This window comes from Phocoena phocoena, chromosome 10 (assembly GCF_963924675.1).
Source record: "Phocoena phocoena chromosome 10, mPhoPho1.1, whole genome shotgun sequence".
Classification (NCBI taxonomy): domain Eukaryota; kingdom Metazoa; phylum Chordata; class Mammalia; order Artiodactyla; family Phocoenidae; genus Phocoena; species Phocoena phocoena.
Genome location: NC_089228.1, coordinates 84,098,484 through 84,119,241, shown reverse-complemented (window position 1 = coordinate 84,119,241; position 20,758 = coordinate 84,098,484). Strand labels below are relative to the sequence as shown.

At 40.1% G+C, this 20,758-nt stretch overlaps 4 non-coding genes across 4 annotated transcripts; 2 read left to right on the top strand and 2 right to left on the bottom strand.

The window, feature by feature from the left end:
- Positions 1-7,640: 7,640 nt before the first annotated feature.
- Positions 7,641-7,713, bottom strand: TRNAV-UAC (transfer RNA valine (anticodon UAC)). The gene has a single exon. It is a non-coding gene; the product is annotated as a tRNA-Val (tRNA).
- A 4,241-nt stretch (positions 7,714-11,954) lies between these two features.
- TRNAT-AGU (transfer RNA threonine (anticodon AGU)) lies at positions 11,955-12,028 on the top strand. The gene has a single exon. It is a non-coding gene; the product is annotated as a tRNA-Thr (tRNA).
- A 2,938-nt stretch (positions 12,029-14,966) lies between these two features.
- TRNAI-AAU (transfer RNA isoleucine (anticodon AAU)) lies at positions 14,967-15,040 on the bottom strand. The gene has a single exon. It is a non-coding gene; the product is annotated as a tRNA-Ile (tRNA).
- A 3,364-nt stretch (positions 15,041-18,404) lies between these two features.
- Positions 18,405-18,477, top strand: TRNAV-CAC (transfer RNA valine (anticodon CAC)). Its single transcript has one exon. It is a non-coding gene; the product is annotated as a tRNA-Val (tRNA).
- The last annotated feature ends 2,281 nt before the right edge of the window (positions 18,478-20,758 follow it).

Here is a 20,758-nt window from a genome sequence, read left to right as displayed (position 1 = left end):
ATTATTACTATTATTATTTGGCCACACCACATGGCATCTTAGTTCCCCAGCCAGGTATTGAACCTGGGCCCAAGGCAGTGAAAGCATGGAGTCCTAACCATTGAACCATCAGGGAACTCCCCCTACAGAGATTTTTAAAAAATAATATAGGAAAGAGAGGGAAGGGTTGCTGGAGCTATGCCCCTGAGTAAGAGAGAATTTTAAATTTATTTTTAATAGAAAATTTAGGAAAGTCGGAAGTAGAAAAGTCCATGGCATTGATAAACATAGAGCTAGCAGGTTGGATTAGGCCACCCTGTCTCTTATCCTATTCAGAATCACTGTAGTAAAAGTGTCAGGCAAAATCCTCAGAAAGGCTTTCAAAAATAAAAAGCACAAGAAGAGAGGCCATTTTCTAGGCCTGTGCCACACCAAGGACTAACACACAGGATTGGCTTTTCTCTCTTCTTATAGAGAAGCACATGCAAATCAGTCCAATTGCCAAAACACCCCAGCAGAAAATGCAGAAAAGCACTTGTGTCCATAAATAGGGTGCTTTCTAAATAGGGTGAGAGGAAGTCCCTGAGGGAAAGAAAGGAAGGAGAAGTCCAACTCAAACAGGCCTGAGACAAAAGCAGCCTGCATTCCCTGTACAGGCAGCATTTCCTTTCCTTCAGCTAAACTGAGCTCATTTCCTTGAGACAGAAGATCCCTAGCTCTCTTCCCTGATCAAATTAATACTGGGAAGCAGGTAATTCTTCAGCAAACCTGCCAGTAATTAGGGTGGCTTTGTGTGATCTAGAAGAAAGGAGATAAAGAAAATCTCAGAAAATTAAAGACATCATTTTGGCTCTGCTGAGAAGCTTTATATGGTCAGCTGCTGAGGTAATTCTGAACTCCTCTGCCTTCATTTTCTAACGATCTTTCCTACCCACAGCCTCTGCACACAATAAAGCCATTTGCCTGGCCACATACTGTTGGGAGAAGTTGCCTCCATAAAGGATTGGACTGGAATCTCTGTGCATTCATTCATTCATTGTGCGTCCGAGCAATATTCATAAAGAACTTACTAAATGTGGAACCCTGGCGATAGACTATTGAACACGACAGTTATCTCCTCTTGGAGCACAGTTGGGGAGGGGACGGAGGGAGGGAGGAGACTGACATTAATTTAAAATAACTCCAGTAACTAATACATCATAAGAAACTGATATGGGGACACTGACAGAAAAATTAAAAAAGGGTCATGGAACAGAGAAAATAAATTTGACTTAGACCGAGAGGAATGTGTTGTGTGGAGAGGGGAGTTCAGGAAAAGCTTCTCCAGTGAATTCAGTGGAGAGCTGAAGCATGAATGGAATTTAACCAGGTAAAGAGAAGAAAGGAAATCATTCTGTACCAAGGAAAGAGCACGTCCAGGACCCTGACTCTACTGTGCGCAGGCAGAGTTGTCTGTGACGGGGTGCGGGCGGCCCGTAGAGCTTCCAGGCCATACAAGAAGTACTGTCCCCTCTCCCCCTCGGGCAACTGGCAAAACTGGGAGAAACAAGTTTCAGTGAGGTGTAAGCACTCTGAGACACTGAACATTTTCTCAGTTGGGCAGGCTGAGTCCAGGGGCGTGCCAGATTCACAGATGGGTCAGGATGGAGCCATATCCCTTCCTTTGAACTCACTTTTGGCACCTGATATGATGCCAGATTCTACGCCAAGCACCTGGAGATTCTGACCAGTTTGGCCAAAAATGGGACCCCGTAAGGTTCAATTCGAAGCAACACCCTCTCCATTCTATCGCTGGAGGTCTGAGGACCACGCTTTTTAAAACTAAGCGAGACCTGCATGGGCTGGAAGTGGAAGTGAGAGTAGTCAGTCCGCAAGTGTTAGCAACCCCAGAGAGGAGCCATCGTGTTTGGAAAATTCCATGTAGTAAAACTTAATTTTATTCCTTTTGGTTTGTTTGCCAGGAGCAACATGCTGTGTTAGCAAGTGGAGGAGCAGAATAGGGCAATAAACTGAGAAGGCATTTCTAAATAAAGACGGAAAGCAAAGTGTATGTTTCTTTAGATGACAGAAATAGACGTTCCTGAGAAAAGAGCAGAGGTAGAGCTCTAAAGTAGATGCTTCCTGCTGCTGTGCTGTGATCATATAGTGGTTAGTACTCTGCGTTGTGGCTGCAGTAAGCTCGGTTCGAATCTGAGTCACAGCAGGATCTTTATTCCTCATATGTGCCTCACCGATTTTTTTCAACACTGCCATGGAGACAGCCTCTCTAAAACCTTTGCAAAATTGAAGACAAATGTTCAGCATCCTGCCCCCACTGGCCAGCCAAACAGAAAGTATCCATGGTTTTGGGGGGTTTTTATGTTTGTTTTGTTTTGGTTTTTTTCTCCAATTCTTCTCTTCCCAACCATACCCATGTCCAACACTCCTGTTGGCATTGGCTGGAAGTCCCAATGAAGAAGTTGAGGTAATAACAATAAAAATAGAAAACTTTTCCTTTTAAACACGATGAAATGACTGCTTAAATGCAGATCCGGTTTATTGTGGCAATCTTTTCTTGCACACAAAGGACTGATTATGAATCACACATTTCTATTTTTCTTCTTTTGGATGCATTTTATTGTTTTTTTATTTTTATTTTAGCATAGTTGATTTACAATGTTGTGTTCGTTTCTCCTGTACAGCAAAGTGAATCAGTTATACATATACATATATCCACTCTTTTTAAGATTCTTTTCCCATATAGGTCATCACAGAGTATTGAGTAGAGTTCCCTGTGCTATATATACAGTAGGTCCTTATTAGTTGTCTACTTTATATATAGTAGGGTGTATAAGTATCGTGGTTAGGTCAGTGCTGAGAAACTAAACTTTGATAATCTGGGAAAAATTAGAGGAACTTTTAAGGGGTGGGATCATGACTCAGAAGAATAGCCACTATCTCTAGCCTCTTCAGTTTCTTGAGTGAGTTAGAAAGAGGCAAGTGGACTGGGTAAGGTGGGAGTGGAAGAGCGTTGGTCTGAAGTGGGGAGGTGGCTGGAAAGCAGAAGCAGTAGATGCTACCTGGGGACCACAGTGAGACGGCTAAAAAGAAGCAGATCCCCAGAGGAGCGGTGACTTCACTTCTCATAGCACAGCACTCTGAGAATACATAATATGGCACCTCATCTCCCTGGGCCTTATAAATTTTCAGCGCTCAAAAAAATACTGTCTTCTGTCTTCTTTCTCATATTTTTAGCAGCTTATTAGAAGTTTCAGCATGAAGGTATCTTCTTCGATTTCCTAAAGCCTTCCCTTCATAGGGCTAAAATAGCCCCCACTTCTTACCCAAGTGTCCACCTGACACGGATTCTGAAACTCGATCCAACAAAGCTTCAGAGATATTGTAATTAAGCTGAAATGTCTTATATTTTCAGTGTCATCCCTTCAGCAACCCAGGTTTGAGGCTGCTTCCCAGTAGTCTAACAATATTCACAATGACCATCCATGTTCATTTGGATCACATCTACTTCAATTTTCTCTTTTGTGTGTGTTATTTCTACTCAATTTTATAAGGGTGAGTTCAGGGATCAAGTATGTATTAACCCAGACTGGCTCCTATCAATTTTTTTTTCCCACCAGCGAGTGAGGAAACTCAGATTTAGAACAGAGACAAACATCTTGATCTTTCAATTCTCTAGAACATACTCTCTCCAGCAGTTATTGGCCTGAGTAGCGGAAATGCATGTACTATGGCCCAGAGGCTACTTCTTGGAAAGAGGGTTAGGGTCCTAAATCTGGCACAGAATTAACTTGTAGTGCCAGGCTAGTAATGGGTTAAAGAAGACCTACACTTGGTGATTTGCTCAGAAAGTAGAGAGCTTGCTTGGCATGCCCCACATGATACTTAGTGCCAATACATTTCTACTAGACATGTCAGTTTCTCTGGTTCACAGTTATATTGTGTAGCTTTGCATGACATCACTAGCAAATCTGATATAAACTGACCAGGGGAATTATAAGATTAAAAATTTGTATTTTCCAGGTGTCCTTTTATGATTGCTTGAATATCGGTTGGGAGCATCATTTACAACCTGCCAATCACCTTTGCAGAGGGAAAACTGCCCTCCTCTACCTGTGGCACTCATGGTCTGCTTTTTAATTTCTCTGTGCCTCATCATCCTCATCTTTCAATGGAAGTTAATGAGAGTTACCACTTTCTACAATTGTTCTAAAGATTTAAGGACATAATATGCATGGGGCACTAGCTCAGTGAGGTACAAACCAAAAACATGACAAAATAAGCCATTGTTGTTATTGTTAAATAAGTAAATAAATAGGATTGCTATCTGTGCCTTTGTAGTAGTAATGTTGTAAACACTGATACTGAACTCAGCATCTACTTAAAGTGACTACAGTCCTCAGCTATTTTGATGGTGATAAGCTAGCTCCAGCCATGGCTGGAAGAGTTTTGTCTGTCCTCAGAATTAAGGTTCTCTTCAAGATTTCAGCTAGGCTATTTATTAGCCCCGTGCCTGCCAAAATGTTTGCCATAGGGCTTCCCTGGTGGCGCAGTGGTTGAGAATCCGCCTGCTGATGCAGGGGACACGGGTTCGTGCCCCGGTCCGGGAGAATCCCACATGCCGCGGAGGGGCTGGGCCCGTGAGCCATGGCTGCTGAGCCTACGCGTCCGGAGCCTGTGCTCCGCAACGCGAGAGACCGCAACAGTGAGAGGCCTGCGTACCGCAAAAAAAAAAAAAAAAAGTTTGCCATAGTGTTACCAAGGCTGTTTCCCCAGAATCATACCCCTGCCCCCTCCCTCGAATAGAAACCAACTACTCTTATCTAAGTTTCAGGAGGAAGCTGCAAAGAGAAAAAATACAAGAACTGGTTAGAACCAACTACACGCAAGATGGCGGAAGATTTGACTTCCAGTAGACCTTGAGCCTCATCGTATGTTTATTAGAATACATTAGTATGCTAAATGACACACCCACCAGCACCTTGACAGTTGACAGTTACCATGACAACAATGGGACAAGTTCATACAAGGACTGAAAAGGAGGATTGCATCAGTTCTGGGCCTAAACCACACCGGTGTTCTCAGATGAGTCATGAATATTCCACCCACTCTTTCCAATTCCCTCCCTTCTACCTCCATTCTCCTATATAAGTATTTGTTTCATTATCTGCCTTGTTCTATATTGTGCTATCTATTCTGTTCCATTGGTTTATTTATCTGTCTCTGCAAAAATACCACACATATTAATTACTATCCTTTAAAATACATCTGACGTTAGAAAAGAAAGCACCACTAACATTCTTTTCTTCTCTTTTAAATTAATTTAGTTTGCTAAAGCTCTCTAGTTCTTCCAAGTATTAGAATCTGTTGGAATTTTGATTGAAATCTCATTGTATATATATAATTTTAAAGAAATTTTGTATTTTTATTTTATAGAACTTTTGCTCTCATTAATATGTTGTATCACTGCATTTATTTAGGTAATTTTTTATATCTTTCCATAATATTTTATAACTTTCCCTGTGAAAGTACTGTACATAATTTGTCAGATTTATTCTTAGGTATAATTTTTAAAACCTTATTTTCTATGCATTTCTGAATTAAAATTATGAACAGTTATCTAGCAAATGTGCTAAACTCATTTATTGATTTTAAACATTTATTGATTCTCCAGTTTTCTCTGTAGGTATCATCTGCAACTAATGATTATTTATTTATTCCTTTTCACTCCCTATACATATTTTCTAATTTTAAACCAGCCTAACGAACTATTATTACTCCTCCCACATGGAATAAGTAATCATTGCACAATTTTCAATAGGTCTTATTATTTCAACCCCAAATCCATCCACCAGTTATTTAAATCTCTTTTCAGGGTGTTTATCCACATCCAGGTTTCTCTCAACTTCATCTCCTTGAAGAATTCTTCCCCAAACGTTTCTGAACTCTTACAGTCTGGTCTTGCTTCCCTTAACACTCCACATATATGATATTCCCGTCATCCTGGACTATCCCTTCACGTATCTCCTATGTTGCACTTGCATCTCATACTTTCTGTATCCCAAGTCTTCCTGCTTCTTAACCCACACTTTCATTTTGGTAGAACGTATCCTCCCATGGATCCCAAGAAAGGAAGTACTGAAGGTAAATTATACAAGGCAGTGTATATTTGAAAATATACAAATATATTTGTATATATATCTCTTTTACACTCATACTTGATGGATACTTGGGTTTCATATCGGATTCTAGGGTGGATTTCATTTTCTTTCAGATTTGAATCCATTTCTTTATTGTCATCTAGCTTCTGGTGCCAATTTTGAAAAGTCAGCTACTCTGTTAATTTATCCTTTCTGTGACTTTTCAAAAATCCTTTTTACTGACTACTCAGTGATCCCTGCCTGTCTAGATTTTTTTTAGTGTTGTGATATGTACCTAATTTTTTGAGGTTTATCATCCTTGCATTTTCCCTATTCTTTATATCAGGAAGTAATACTACTTAGATATTGCACATCCTAGAATTTTCCTCTAATAAACTTATTATTTTCTCTGTATCACTAACTTTTTTGCTTGATATTCCAGGATATTATCACACTTTATGATCTATTTATTAAATTTTCATTTCTGATAATATATTTTTATCTTACAAAAGCCTCTTTCCTTGTGTAAATACACTTATCTTTATTTCAGTATTCAGTGTTGTCTCCCATCTCTCTGAGTATATTAATGTTGGTTTATTCTCAGCATTGTTCTACCTATGTAACCTTTGTCCATAAGTTGCTTTTTGTTTCTGTTTTTGTTATATTTCTTTAATACATTCTTCAGAAATATCATGATTCTGACTTTCTATTCATGGTTTAGAGCAGGATATGTGAAAGTCTATTGCCAGCCCTGACCCGTTGGACGGTGCTTGCTTATTTTGAGTGGAAGTGGAGTCGAAGAGGGTTGGGAAGATCACTGGGTAAGGTCAAAGTTTTCACAGATGTCTCTTGTCTTTAGTCTGGAACCTCAGCCATCAAACACATCAAATGCCTCTCAGGACAGAGATCTCTGTTTTATCCTTTTAGGAGCATAAACCTGGAGCCTTCTTCCTGAGACTTCCAGGCAGGAGCTAGGAGAGCTTGACTTTCTAGGAGAGAAAACCCGAGTCCTCTGAAGAATTGAGAAATGCTGGAGGGGTCAGCTTCTGTTGAGCCCCGTCCACACATTTCTTTGGCACTGTTCCCAGTCTGAGGCCCAGGTTACACCCTTTTGACCTAAAATCGGACCCTCGCCCCTCCGCCCAGTTTTACAATTTTAGAAATTCTTGATTAGGCTCTCTCACTCTTGAGGTGAGAAAATGTTTATTGTCCCCAGTGCTCAGGCCTCATTGAAATCTATTTCTGCTTGACTTTTATGATGACTGGAGATAACAGAAGTAACAAGACTATTTTTTGGTGACAACCCGATGCTCCACACTGCCTCAGAGAGCTAAGCAGTGTATGAAAGTGGAGCTCCCAAAGAAAAGTCGGGAGAGAATCTGCAATTCTGTTTCATAAATAGCTCTCAGAAGCCTAATCTACAAAAACAAAAACGAAAGCGAAAAACCCACTGTGTTAGCCTTGGAGTGAGAGAAGGAAAAGGAAGAAAAAAAAAAAAAAAAAAAAAAAAAGATGTTTACGAGTTGGTTCCACTGGGGATCGAACCCAGGACCTTCTGCGTGTAAAGCAGACGTGCTAACCACTACACTATGGAACCACAAGTTGTGTAGACTTCCTGTCCCCAGACACAAAAGTTTCTAGAAAAATACATCAGAAAATATAGCTATTCGATTCAAAGATAGATGACTTGGAACACAGGAAATTGTGGAGCTTAATTACATTTCTAGTGCATCTCACTCACACACAAGCTTGAATTATGTCCTCAGTTGCATCATCTGTGAACACATGATTCTTGATTTGTGCCCCTTTGAACACTTCTAAACTAATCTATATTTATCCAGTCACTCAAAGAGTATTTATTTTGAGCTATGTGCCAAGCACTTGTCGAAGTGCTGCAGATAGAGAAGTGCAACAATTAAAACCCCCGTGTGTACGCATCTTTTGCTGTAGTTCCTAGCAAATAACCGGGGCTGAATAAACATATCTTTATTTCAAGGGGATTATAAACGAAGTTAGCAGCACTCACATGACCTCCCTTTTTTTGCAGCTGGGTTAGAGCTGGCCAATTGGGGACTGCTCACTAAGTTAAACTTGGGATATTTGTGCATTAAGATGGGATGCAAAAAAAATGTTTTCAATTGTAGGGGTTCAGAGCATGCCACCCCAAAATATGCCTCTCTGGTATGTTGATTATCTTAAGTTAAAGACACTAGAAAAACAGCAGATGCAAGAAGGGCACTCTTACTTTCCTTTTTCTTTCCAAAAGCAGGAGATAAAATACCCATATGCCCTCTCTGTACCAGAAGGAAGGAAGCATTCTTATCACCAGAGACTGGAGAGTCCAAGCAGAGAGAAATCTGTGCCAAGAAACATCCTTAAACTAACCCTTATCTTCCTAGTCACTTTTCCACATAATTGCCCTAGTCCAAACCCTTTCATCTTGGTATGTTTTCACAACGTTTGTCCAACCTAGTACATAAGCGTTGGGCTCTGATTGCTTCTTTGAATCTTCATTTTTCTTGTGAGGGCTCCCACGTACATATAAAACTTACTTAATAAAATTCATATGTTTTTCTCCTATTAATCTGTTTTATGCTCATTTACTTCTCAGGCCCAGTCAGAAACCCTAAGAATAGAGGAGAAATTTTACTTCCCGTTCACAATCTCTCTCTCTTCCCTCCCTCCTTCCTTGTGATATAATATTGGTCCAACACATCTCCTTCAAACTCTGGGCCCTGATTTCCAGAGCCTTGTTGAAGAGTTGGGAGCCTTTTGGAAATCGAGTCACTGGTGAGGGCCACCAGACTGAGGAGGTTGTTTGCAGGTCACATAATCCTAGTTGTTCAAAGTCTTCTCAGTTTTCATTTCTCTTTAGAATCAATTTACTTGAAAACTGATGGGCTTGGAGTGCTTATACCAAACTGACGGTAGGCAAGGACCACAGTGGAAAGATTCAACCATGTACCTATTAAACACTGCCTACTTGGATTTTTTTTCTATGCTCTGGAAGTAAGGGGTAGGATTATAGGAGAGCGAAAAATAACCAAATAGCCTGAGCACAAAACAGAAACTCATAAGTTTTCTGGAACAAACGTGAGGGGTTTCCAGTTCTTATCGAAAAGGACAAATTAGAAAATAAGCTCATGTGCCAGAAGCAAGGATTGAACCCAAGCAGATATGCAATTTATAAACTTTAAGTTCAAAACTTTCCCACTCACCAATCACAGCAACATAAGATTCTTGTTCTCATATCTTTTCTTATAAGAAACCAAAAAGTATTTGTTTACAATCTGGGGAGTCTAGGATTGACCTCATAGGTCCATGAAACATTGGCCCAGGCTTACAAGAATATAAACAAAAAACAAATCTTTGGAAGGTTCTTTGATGGGAAATTCATAAAACATAATTCAAACAATTATTTTCATAAAATTTACTATTTATGTGCTATGACTTGTGCTGGGTTGTTAGACTCTCCCTGACCTTGCAGACATATGTTTTAACAGAAAAAGCACACAATTTTACTAAATACATAATTTCATGAAAATGTGAGGAGGCTAAGTAAAGGAAGTGTAGGATGCTACATGACCACCAACACATCCTGGAGACCCTTACTAAACCAAAACTTAGGACACTAGAAGACACAACCCCAATAGACTATCATATAAAAATCCAGTACACTTCTCTAGATATTTAGACAGATCATGTCTCAAATATAAAAAAGAAACTCTATACTTTTTAAAAGAGAGAATATTTTTTAACCTAGTAGCAGAGAAAGACCCTTTAAGCATAACCTCAAAAGTACAAACCAGTAGGGGAAAAAACGATAAATCCTTAATAAAATCAAGGCTCTGCCATGAAGTTCTGTCAAAGTCAACAGACAGGTAACATAACAGTAGACAATACTGCAAGGTCTAAAATTCACAATAGACTAATGACTACAATATACAATGTACCCCAGGTATATCAACATGAAAAATACACCAACCTCTATACGAATATGGACAAATGATAAGAAAGGTATCAGAGTACATAAGATGCAATTCAAATGACTAACAAACATATAGACAGATGCTCAAAATCTTTAGAAAACATAAATAAAATTTTAAAGAAAACAATGATGAAATTTATTACTCTACACATACTAGATTACGGAGTAGAAAGCTGAATAATGTTAAGCCTGGGCAGGGATAAAGGGATATGCAGTGCTCTTGGGAGTGTAGACTGACAAAAATAAGCTGGGATTAATTAGTATACACATATATATACACTAATCAGTGTGTATATATATATACACACACATATATATACACACTTGCACAAGTACATAAAGGGGGATGGATGAGGAAGTGATGTTATATGGAGTGGGGGGACAATGGAGGCAACCTGTGAGCGCATCACTGGGACAGAAGAGAGGAAATACAGTGCTCATTATGGGATCTTACACAGCAATTAGAAGCAATGATTTAAGTGCACACAGAGCAACTTTGATGGATCTTAAAGTCATAATGTTCTTTTAAAGACATAAGAATATATATCATTTATATAAATTTATAATATATGTGCACAAAACAAAAATGTCAAATTTGCAAATTATATATATATGATCAAAGTGATACACAATAAACAAATTAGAAAAGTTGTTTATGTAAGGAGAGGAATGGCAGCAGGACATAGGGACAAAGGGAATGAATAAATCTTGTTGTAAGAAAGGGCAAGTAGATTAGGCACAGGCTAGACAGGCAGGGAAGAGCTGAGGGGTGCCTAGAGGAAATCGGGTGTGTAGATCTGTCACAGGATCTCCTAAGTGATTTCTGTTTTCTCCAAGGTCTTGCATTTTGTGGATGTTCTGTGAATACATAAGCCCTCGTCCTTTCCCATAAAGCACAAGGCACAAGGCGGTTATTTAAACATTTCAGAATGGTGGTCTCATCTATTCTTCCCCCACGCTAAGGTGTATTCGGCCAACATGCCACAACCCCTTCTGCAATCATCAACCTGACCTGGAAACTGAAGAGAGGTCATGTGACTCTGCTAAGACACGCCCTGCATCTTACCCAAGTTAGAGGCTCCCACGGCATCCTGCGGGAGTTATTTACCACATTGTACCCTAATTTTCTCTTTAATTCTCTGCATCCTCCACTCATTTTTACAACCTATGAAGACAGGAATCAAGTCAGTTTTAACTCAACGGTGCAATGAGCAGAATCTCCTGTGCATCAGAGTGTCCTTATCTTTGCTTGCTTTCTTGTGCCAGGTTAGATAAAATAGAAGGAAGCATGATAGTCTTGCTCATGTGCAGTGAATTAGCTCAGAGAGTAGTACCGTGGGCTCTTTAACCTTGCGGTAGCGGAATTAGTGTTTACATCTATCGTTGTTTGGTGGGGGGGAGGGTTGGAGGGAGAAATTTTTAAAACTTGCTTTATTTCCCTGCTTCTAGAATACAAATCCTATAGATGAAGTTTTCATTTGGTTGGTTCTCTGCTTTATCTCCAGTACCTAGAAAACTACCTGAAATACAGTAGTGACCACATTTGTTGACAAAATGAATTAACGGAGAAAATTTTTAAATGTGTTGCAATATCCAATATTTCCTCTAGAGGGCGATAGTCACCATGAAATAGGAATTTCACTCCAATTTAAAATAATTTTAATTAAAACCTCGCGCCGAAGAATGCATTTTTATTTTTTAATGTTGAAGTTTCTGCTTTAGTGTAGAAATATAGTTCAGAAATACAGGTGCGTTCTCTTTGTCACAAAATCAAGTACGTTTCTGGCAAAATGCTACATTTCACAGAAAATGTTACAAATATGATATAACCGAAGTGTAGCTTGAGAGGGGGCCCTGTGGCTTAGCTGGTCAAAGCGCCTGTCTAGTAAACAGGAGATCCTGGGTTCGAATCCCAGCGGGGCCTTTCCCTTTCCCTTTCGGTTTTTGTATTTCAACAGTGTAGTTGCCACTAAACATGCTGGAGATGCATTGAGGAATTTATATTACTGGTAAAGTCTGTATTGAATTGTTATTCCAATTGTGGAGAGTCTTCTTCCAGATAATACCTTCACAATATGAAGAGTTGTGATGAAGGGAAAAGTGAATAAGTTTCCTGTAATTGATAGAAAGTGATGGATTTGCTAATGATTGGTATATGAATTGAGCACAAATTATCTTCCAGTACCTGATAGAGAGTAAGATTTCAAATTCTGTCTTGGAAGTTTAGTCTCAGCTCTCTTAAACTGTGACATCCAACATAGTCAGCTAAATGATGGAGTTTGGTTATCAGTGTCAGGCAAAGAATTAATAAGCCACGACATTTAGTTTGGAATCAGACTCATTTTTATTTTTGAGAACAAGAGAGCAATGTCAAATGTAGACCCTCATCATTTTGGTTTTGTACAGCCCTAGGAACTATATTTGTTTGTGCATCAGGAGAACCTACTGAGTGCACAGGGGGAAAATTGGAGCTCAATGACATTTTGAGGAAATAAATCACAAGTAGATTATCACTTTCTTGAATCTTAAGTGACATTGTAGTTTATAGCTAAAATGTACACTGTGTAGCACTGGCCTATACATTGGGCTTTTCCCTTTTATCTAGAGAAATTTCAAAGATTATGACTGGAGTTCCACCAGAGTCACTGTCTTTTCACTTTAGTAGAAATAGTCCTGCACTATGCCTGAAATCCTGTTTATACTTCACTGGAAACCTGGTTTCATTTTCCTCAGTTTATCCATAGAGTTCTTCCCCATCTACTTCCCAAGGAATGTGAGCAAAAAAGGTAGTCATGAAGGGTAGCAGATTATGCCACCCCAAAATATACCACTTTGGCATAAGGACTATTGTGAGCTGAAGACAAATGAGAAGAAGCAGATACAAGAAAAGCTCACTTCACTTTCCCTATTTGCCTATAAAGCGGGACATACAAAGGACATAATACATTTTAAAAGTCCCCCCCCACCAGGAAGGGCAAAGATTAATCCCCAGAGACAACTTTAGACCCTATCAGCCTGGAATCTAAATAACAAATTTTACTAACTAGCCTTTCTGGAGTGAAAGATCTGATGAGAGTTTATAACAAGACTAATGCTACTAACAAGGGATTTTGGAAAAAGAACAGCAAGGAATAACAGAGCCATTCCAAAATAATTTTAGGCAAAAATCTCTGTAGACATAACAATCAACCATATTTTCAAAGAAGACAGAAAACAGTGCATCTAATTTATAAATGTGAATGAACATAATCTTTACAGAGAAAATCTTGATACATAACATATAATAATTCTGAGACACTATATGCCATGAATATCCAAACCACGTAATAAGAATATATAAACAATATATCAATAATATCAAGCAGAGAGATTCAATAAGTCTGGAGTAGGTCCTACACATTTATATATTAATAAGGTTTCACAGGTAAGTAATGTAAATCCTCAATTGAAAGCCAGTTGCCTAGATGTTAGATTCAAAGTGTACCAAGTTAACATTTAGAAAGATAACTGAAATTATGGCTCATTGTATTCTACTGATGTTGTCTAATATCAGGCAAAACAACACCAGGACTCTGACAAATAGAAATATGTTATGAACAGTGGGTACTGATAAACCTCTAGGAATTTCCCATTCCTTGAAGGCTGTCAGCTAGCGGTCATTCTCAGTTTCTAGTGAATGTCCACATTCCATGGCTGGTGGCCGCCTTCATCTTCAAAGTTAGCAATAACCTGTCGAGGCCTTCTCATACTTAAAATCTGTAAGTATATTATTTAATATGCAATGAAATAGTGGATGCCCTTTATTAATTAAAAACATTTTTTCAGGCGCTGGCTTTGAGCCAGTCACAGTACTTGACATGAAGGATGCAGCACTGACCAAAGCACAGGAAGGCCTTGCCTTCTTGGATTTATTGAGCACTACTCACTATGTCCCTGGCACTGTGCTTGAGACATTACTTATGTCATTATTTAATCAATATCGTGTATGTCATTTTCAAAGTAACCCCATACATTTAAACAAGAGAAAGAGTAAAAATATGCTGGGAGTCTGAGGGACAGTGCAAGGGTCGAGGAGAGAAACAGGAGGAGGCTCGTGCTGGGCACACAGAGACCCAGGCGCCAGACTTGAAGAAAAGGACAGACAGGGAGAGTGAGGTACTTAGACTGACAGCGGCCCCAGGGGCTCTTGCCCTCCTATCCCCCACTGCACACCCCGTTTTCATTTTGGATTCAAATCTTAAATCCAACGCTTTTATGATAAACGTTCGAAAAAAATTTAGACGTGTTGTAAATGGCTTTTTAACTGGCAGCACCGAGGTAAGGGTCAAATATAACCCGAAGTCTCACCATTGCTCCATTTTACCGCAGAGCATTCGTGGTTGCTGGTCTGAGGCTACGCCACAAGCCTGAGATATTCCCACATTGAGAAGAAGAAAACCGAAATACCACGAGGCATATACTTCAAGAGGAATCGAATCAGCGACCTTGACATTATAAAAACAATAAATACCCTAACCAAGTGAGCAACTTGCCATGAAGAGGAATGATGTTTTTACATTTCAGAAGTGTAAACTATATCAAAGCATTATTGCCTGAAGTTTTTTCCAGAATGATGCAAGACATTTTCTCATTCTCCCAGTTTCCTCTTCCCCTAAATACATCCACCTTACCTCATTCAATTTTCTTTAAAAGCTCTCCATCCTGACTCTGGTACTTTATTTCTTTGAAAAGAAATACACACAATCAAATCGTTCAGTGGTAGTGATATTAGGACTGTCTGTGATTGGATGTATGGGTGCAATTTCCACCGGTCATGGGGCCTATAGGTAGGACGGGGACGAGAAAACGAAAGTGAAGGGCATTGGCCCGTACGGGGATCGAACCCGCGACCTTGGCGTTATTAGCACCACGCTCTAACCGACTGAGCTAACCGGCCACCCTGAAGCGTAGCCTTTTAGTTACGTGTTTTAAAGTTATACCTAATTAAAGTCGGCGTTCTTTGTAAAATGTTTTAAAAAATGTTCTTTTTTCTATCAAAAAGGAAAAGACAAATCCCAGTTGCCTGCACGGATGAACCGTGCTTCTCCTCAGGAAAACAGTCTTTCTCAAACCGACCGAGGAAGACTCAGATTAATGTCCGGGAGCAACTACCTCCTTGAAACTATTCCCAGAAGGCCTCGGGAAACGCAAGCCTGAGATGGTGGCGGGCGGATCACGGAGCACAGAGCAGGGCTTGGTGGACTCGGCTTCCGCGCACGGGGTGCGGATTCTCTGCTCTTGGAGGTCATACCGGGCGGGTCATCTCTTTCCAGAGGCCTTTAGCCGCTTGGCTTCAGGGTGGCTCCGCAGTCGCCTTCAAGCTAAATCTGTAGCCGTTCGTCCGGAGCGGAGTAAGACAGGGACCTTACGCTGCAATGTCAGCCATAGGCCACTTGGTGGCGCCAGAGTGCAGGGCTGAGGTCTGAGGCAAAAGGACTGTGAAGACCGCCTCCCTCCTGAACCTCTGACCCCTCCCCATGCCCCCCAAATCACCAAATCTATGACAAGGGAAGTCGAGACCACAGCGAGTCCGGAGTCAGGGCCTTGTTCCGGACCAGGGTGAGACACCGGAATCTGAGAGGAGTAGGGGAACTGAAGCCAAGGTCAGGCAACTCAGAGGAAGGAGTTGGGAAACCTTTGCCCTTTTGAGCCTGGCCTGATCTACCTGCAAGAGGGTGTCAGCGATGGCAGGGACCAGTAGAGCAGCAAATTTCTGCTTGCTTTCTTTTCTCTGTTGGACCCTACAACCCTCTCTCTCTCTTTTTTTTTCTATTTTTTCTGCATCTGAAGTTAATTGACTGATTTTATATATATATAGTATATCGAGTAAGATTTGAAAGACTATTCTAAAGAGAGCTATTTCTTTTAATGAGGCAAGTTAACTATTCATTTACTTGTTTTACTTTAATGAATTTATAAATTTTGTTTTTAATTGTTTAAAAAGCTGTGAGATGGTATTTCTTATCTTTAGTACATTTCTTTAACTTTGTATCAGCAAACACCATATGAACTAGTAGCTGTCTTCATTTTCTTTGTCATCTAGTGAAAATTCGGTGGAAAGTGAGTGGAAAAACCAATTTTTAAAATGTAATTGTATGTATTTATTTACTTTTATTAAAAAATTTTTTTTACTACAGTACTTTATCTGTAGTCTTTCCCCCTCCCTTTGTGTTTTACTGCCACTCTCCCGGATTTCCAAACCTTGAGAAACCTCTCTCTGCTTAACAGCCAGAATGTCAGCTGTTTGGATGACTGGGCATTCTCTTTTCTCTCCTGTCCTCCCCCAGGTTTCTTTGGCTGTGAGATCTCTCTCCATTCAGTAAGCCTTGGAGAGATTTCTCTCAGCTCTCCAGTCCTGGCTGTTGGCAGCTAAAACACAAAGTGCTGTTTGCTCTTCGTTTTCCTGCCGTGCTCCCCAACTTCAGAATGTTTTGAACTTGAGAGTGCCTCAGTGGGTATTTCCACTTTCTAGCCTTTCCCCTCACCCCCTTTTGACCTACTCTCCTCATCAGAGACAACCAGAACTGGTTTTGGCTACTTGAAATTCTGTTTGGGTCAAGCAAGCCCACAAGCAAACCTTAAAAATGTCTAAGTTTCTTCTGGTTTCTCCTAATCTGGTCTTCACAGGTTTTTCCTCCTCTGTGCCGCTGCCCATCTGCCACGAATACGGACAGCCAGAGGCTTCTTTTCTCCTATGAAGGCCTCTTTCTAGAATTTAGTTTATGTTGATTCTTTAGTATCCTCAGCTCCTGATGGGTTCAGAAAATCTACTCCCCTTAAGCTTATAGCTTTGCTTTAGTTAGTAGGTTGAGAGGGACACACACTTGCAACTTCCTACAACTTAACCAAAATGGAACTCAGTGCTTTGTATTTTTAAAATATTTCCAAATGTCTGTGCCAAAAGTACTTTTGCTATTCCTTGAAACTATTTCCTTTAAAATATATAACAACAGACTAATCTCTCTCAATAAGGAAATTAACCATGTTGCCAGCTGCTTTTCATATTGTTTCAGGTAATCCTTATATCACATGTCATTTATTCAACTGATATTTTAAAATAGCCAGTTTTGTTCTTATATTGAAGTTGGAAGAAGTGAGATATAATATCCATACGATACCATGAAAACTTCAAGAAGTGAAACGAGTGACCACCTGCAGGTATGTTGCCAGATTTTACTTAGACTTCCAGGTGATATGCTGGGCACTTGCAGGGCAAAAGAATGTCACATGGAATTTGGATACATTTCAGAAAGTTACCTCGAATATTGTCCCCTGTTTTGACAAATGTTTATTGAGAACTACCAATATAATGGTCCCAAAGCCACACATGATACCTTCCTCACCTTCCCAGAGCTTAAAATCCAATACCACCATGACTTCTGTTTAGTTGTCTAACAGTGGAGATGGTCTTCTCCACAGAAGCGGTATCTTCATTTTACTTTAAGAAAGATCTTCTTCAGTATTTTGCATCTGATACAGGTGTATTTTCTACACAAACGATCAGGACAGATTAGCGACATTATCCAGTGAAAGTACTTATACTATGCGCCATGGAAAACTTCCATATATGGGCACGTATCTTCCATATGTCAGCACATCTGCTTAAACAGAATATCCTGTTTGGAATCCTATCTCTTGCTTTTTGTAATTTTGGAGAATAATATCACCAGCAATGTTGAAGACAGCTTGATAAAGCAGAGATTTTTAGAAGTTAAATGATGGAGAAAATTGTGAACCTGTTGTCGGCTAGGAAATGAGGATCCTGAGGTCAGGAGATGACAGTGGAATGTTTTGTATAGAAATGCTGAGGTGGAAGGATTCGTTCATATAAAAGACTGCATGAAAAATCACACCCAGTGGGGCCTCAAAAGAGTACCTTAAATTCTGTCTTGGAAACTGTAGGCTGCAGAATTCTCATTCTGTAACACCAGCATATTATGGAGAGCAGTGGAGTCTGAATGCAAGCATCAGAGCTTTAAAAAACAAACAAAAAAAGTAAAACAAAACAACAAACTCATATCCTTAATTCACCAAAAAAAAAAAATTCTCCAGGATGCTGCCTTAGCTTTCCAAGCCTGGAATTTATTCAAGAATTGGGATTATGAAAGGTTTTTGTTTTTGTTTTCATAAATGGAGGAAAGGGGAGAGAAATGCTTTGCAACAATGAACATTTCTTCAAAAGGCATGAAATGAATAAACCCGGGCTATACAGGCAAAATCTACTCAGTTATGTATAAGGGCTGGAGCAGCAGGCAGCAGGTGTTTCCGTAGTGTAGTGGTTATCACGTTCGCCTCACACGCGAAAGGTCCCCGGTTCGAAACCGGGCGGAAACAAGGTTTTTTTTCCTGATATGTACTTCTACTTGATTTCAACTTGCTTATATTAAAAAATAACAAACCCCACAAATCTTCGCACTTACTCTTTGTTTGAAGGAAGAAATTAGCCTGAGAGTCCCGCGCCGATGCATAGTTTCGCTGTTCACACGGAGCAGTTTTTCCCTTTCTCCCTTCTCCCCTCTGCTGGGTTCCGACGAGGCCTGTGAGGGTCCCTGGGAAAATATCAGAGGAGATGAGCCGGCGCCGCGGAAATGGTTGCTCTCTTCGGAATTTGGATTTCTACGAAAAGAGGCTTCACCAGGAACTGACCCTGAGGGCAGCTTGATCTTGGACCTGATCTGTAGCAGAAAAGTCTCCCAGACTCAAGCCAGTTTTGAAATCAGAGAATTCTGTTTCCCCTTGAGAAAGTGCACCGGCACATTGCCAAAAGCTTATACTGTTATTCTTCCTCCTAGCCTTTCCTAAAGGGACCTGCGCTCATGTACCAAAGTGATTGTGCATTAGGGAAAAGGAAAAAATCAGACTTTTCAGGAATTACTAGACAATGGCTCGGAACCGGCATTACTTGCTAGAGATAAAAAACATCATTGCTGTCCACCAGGCAGTAGGTACTCATGAAGGTCAGGCAACCAATGAAGTTTTGCCTCCTGTCCATTTCACTGTGGGCACAGTGGATCCCTGAGCCCACCCTGTGGTTACTTCCATAATTCCAGACAGAATCTCTATATCATTTCCATGACTAATGGAGTGAAGGCCAATTAGAGGCCACCAGAAATTCTTCTGTGAAAATAATTAAACAAAACACAATACTGATATTCCTGGACCGATTTTAGAGATTAGTGCCAACATCAAAAACTTGAAAGATACAGAGACAGAGATTCACCAAATTTCTATTCAACTCACTTACTCAACTGTAGAAGGTAAATGGGTTATGGAAAATGACAGTTGTTGTAGATCTAGTCAAGTGATTATTTCCATTGCATCTGCTATTCCAGATGTTCTTTTTTTTTTTTTTCAGATGTTCTTTTATTAATGGAGAAAATTAACACATGCCCTGGCACCTGGTATGCAGCTCCTGATATGGTTAGTGCTATTTTCTCTATACCCAGTCGGAAAGACCATCAGAAGCAGTGAGCCTTCAGCTGGCTGAGCCAACAGTACACCTTACCTACCCTACCTCAGGGGTATATCAGCTTTTCAATCATATGTTATAAATTAGTCTACAGAGACCTTCACCACCTTACCATATGTTCTAAAGTTGAAAGCTGATTTTTGTTGTTTTAAATATGAACACTGTAGGCAAATGTATATTGTGCAAACTGATCACAAGTGAATGGGCCTACCTTTCCAGAACTGGCTCAGTCCTGTGCGCCTCATTTGCATCTCTATCCCAGTTTTAGTCCATATGGACTGCTGTAACAAAAATACCATAGACCAGGTGGCTTAAAGGACAAACATTTATTTCTCACAGTTCCGGAGACTAGTGTCGGTTCTCAGTCTGGTGAAAGTTTGCTTCCTGGCTCCCTGTCTCATAGACAAGAGTCTTCTTACTGTCCTCAGATGAAGGAAAGGGTGAAAGAGCTTTTTGACATCTCTTTTATGAGGACCTAATCCCACTCATGAGGACTCCATCCTCATGACCTAAAGCCCCCACCTCCAAATACCATCTCATTGGGGACTGAGATGGTCTCAATGTAATTTGGGGGAGAGAGGCACGTTCAGTCTGTAGCAATCACCAAAACATCCATTTGCTTTTCTGACTTCAACTATGTTTAGTCAAGTATAAGCTGATATTGACTTTTTGTGCAGGGAGGCCAGTGGCCAATGGGTGATGTTGAAACCAATTATTAAAACATTTTGAAAGGAAATTATCCTGAACTGATCCTTCACATCCAGAAGTGCTGCCCCACCATACAGTCCTGACTGTCAGTTGAGTCTGAAAGAGTCTTCGTAGCCATCAAAGGAGGCATTTTCTAAGATATCTTTTTACCTCCCATTTCTTCCTGAAATTGAGAAAGGAAGTTGACTGAGAAAGACGCTTGGACAAATTTTAAAATCAAAGATGCTTTAAAGAAAATACCAGTCCGCAGGCATCAATCCAGGAGGAAAGAGAAAGAACATCTCCTGGGGGAATGTTGATGTGTAGAAGAATGTGGTACATTTAGAACTGAAAAGAATCCCTGACAAAAGTTAAACTCCCAAGGTGGACACAGGGAGGACGGGATGAACAGTGACTGCTTTTGGACGACGTTATTTTAAACAACCTCCTTTTTCTGTC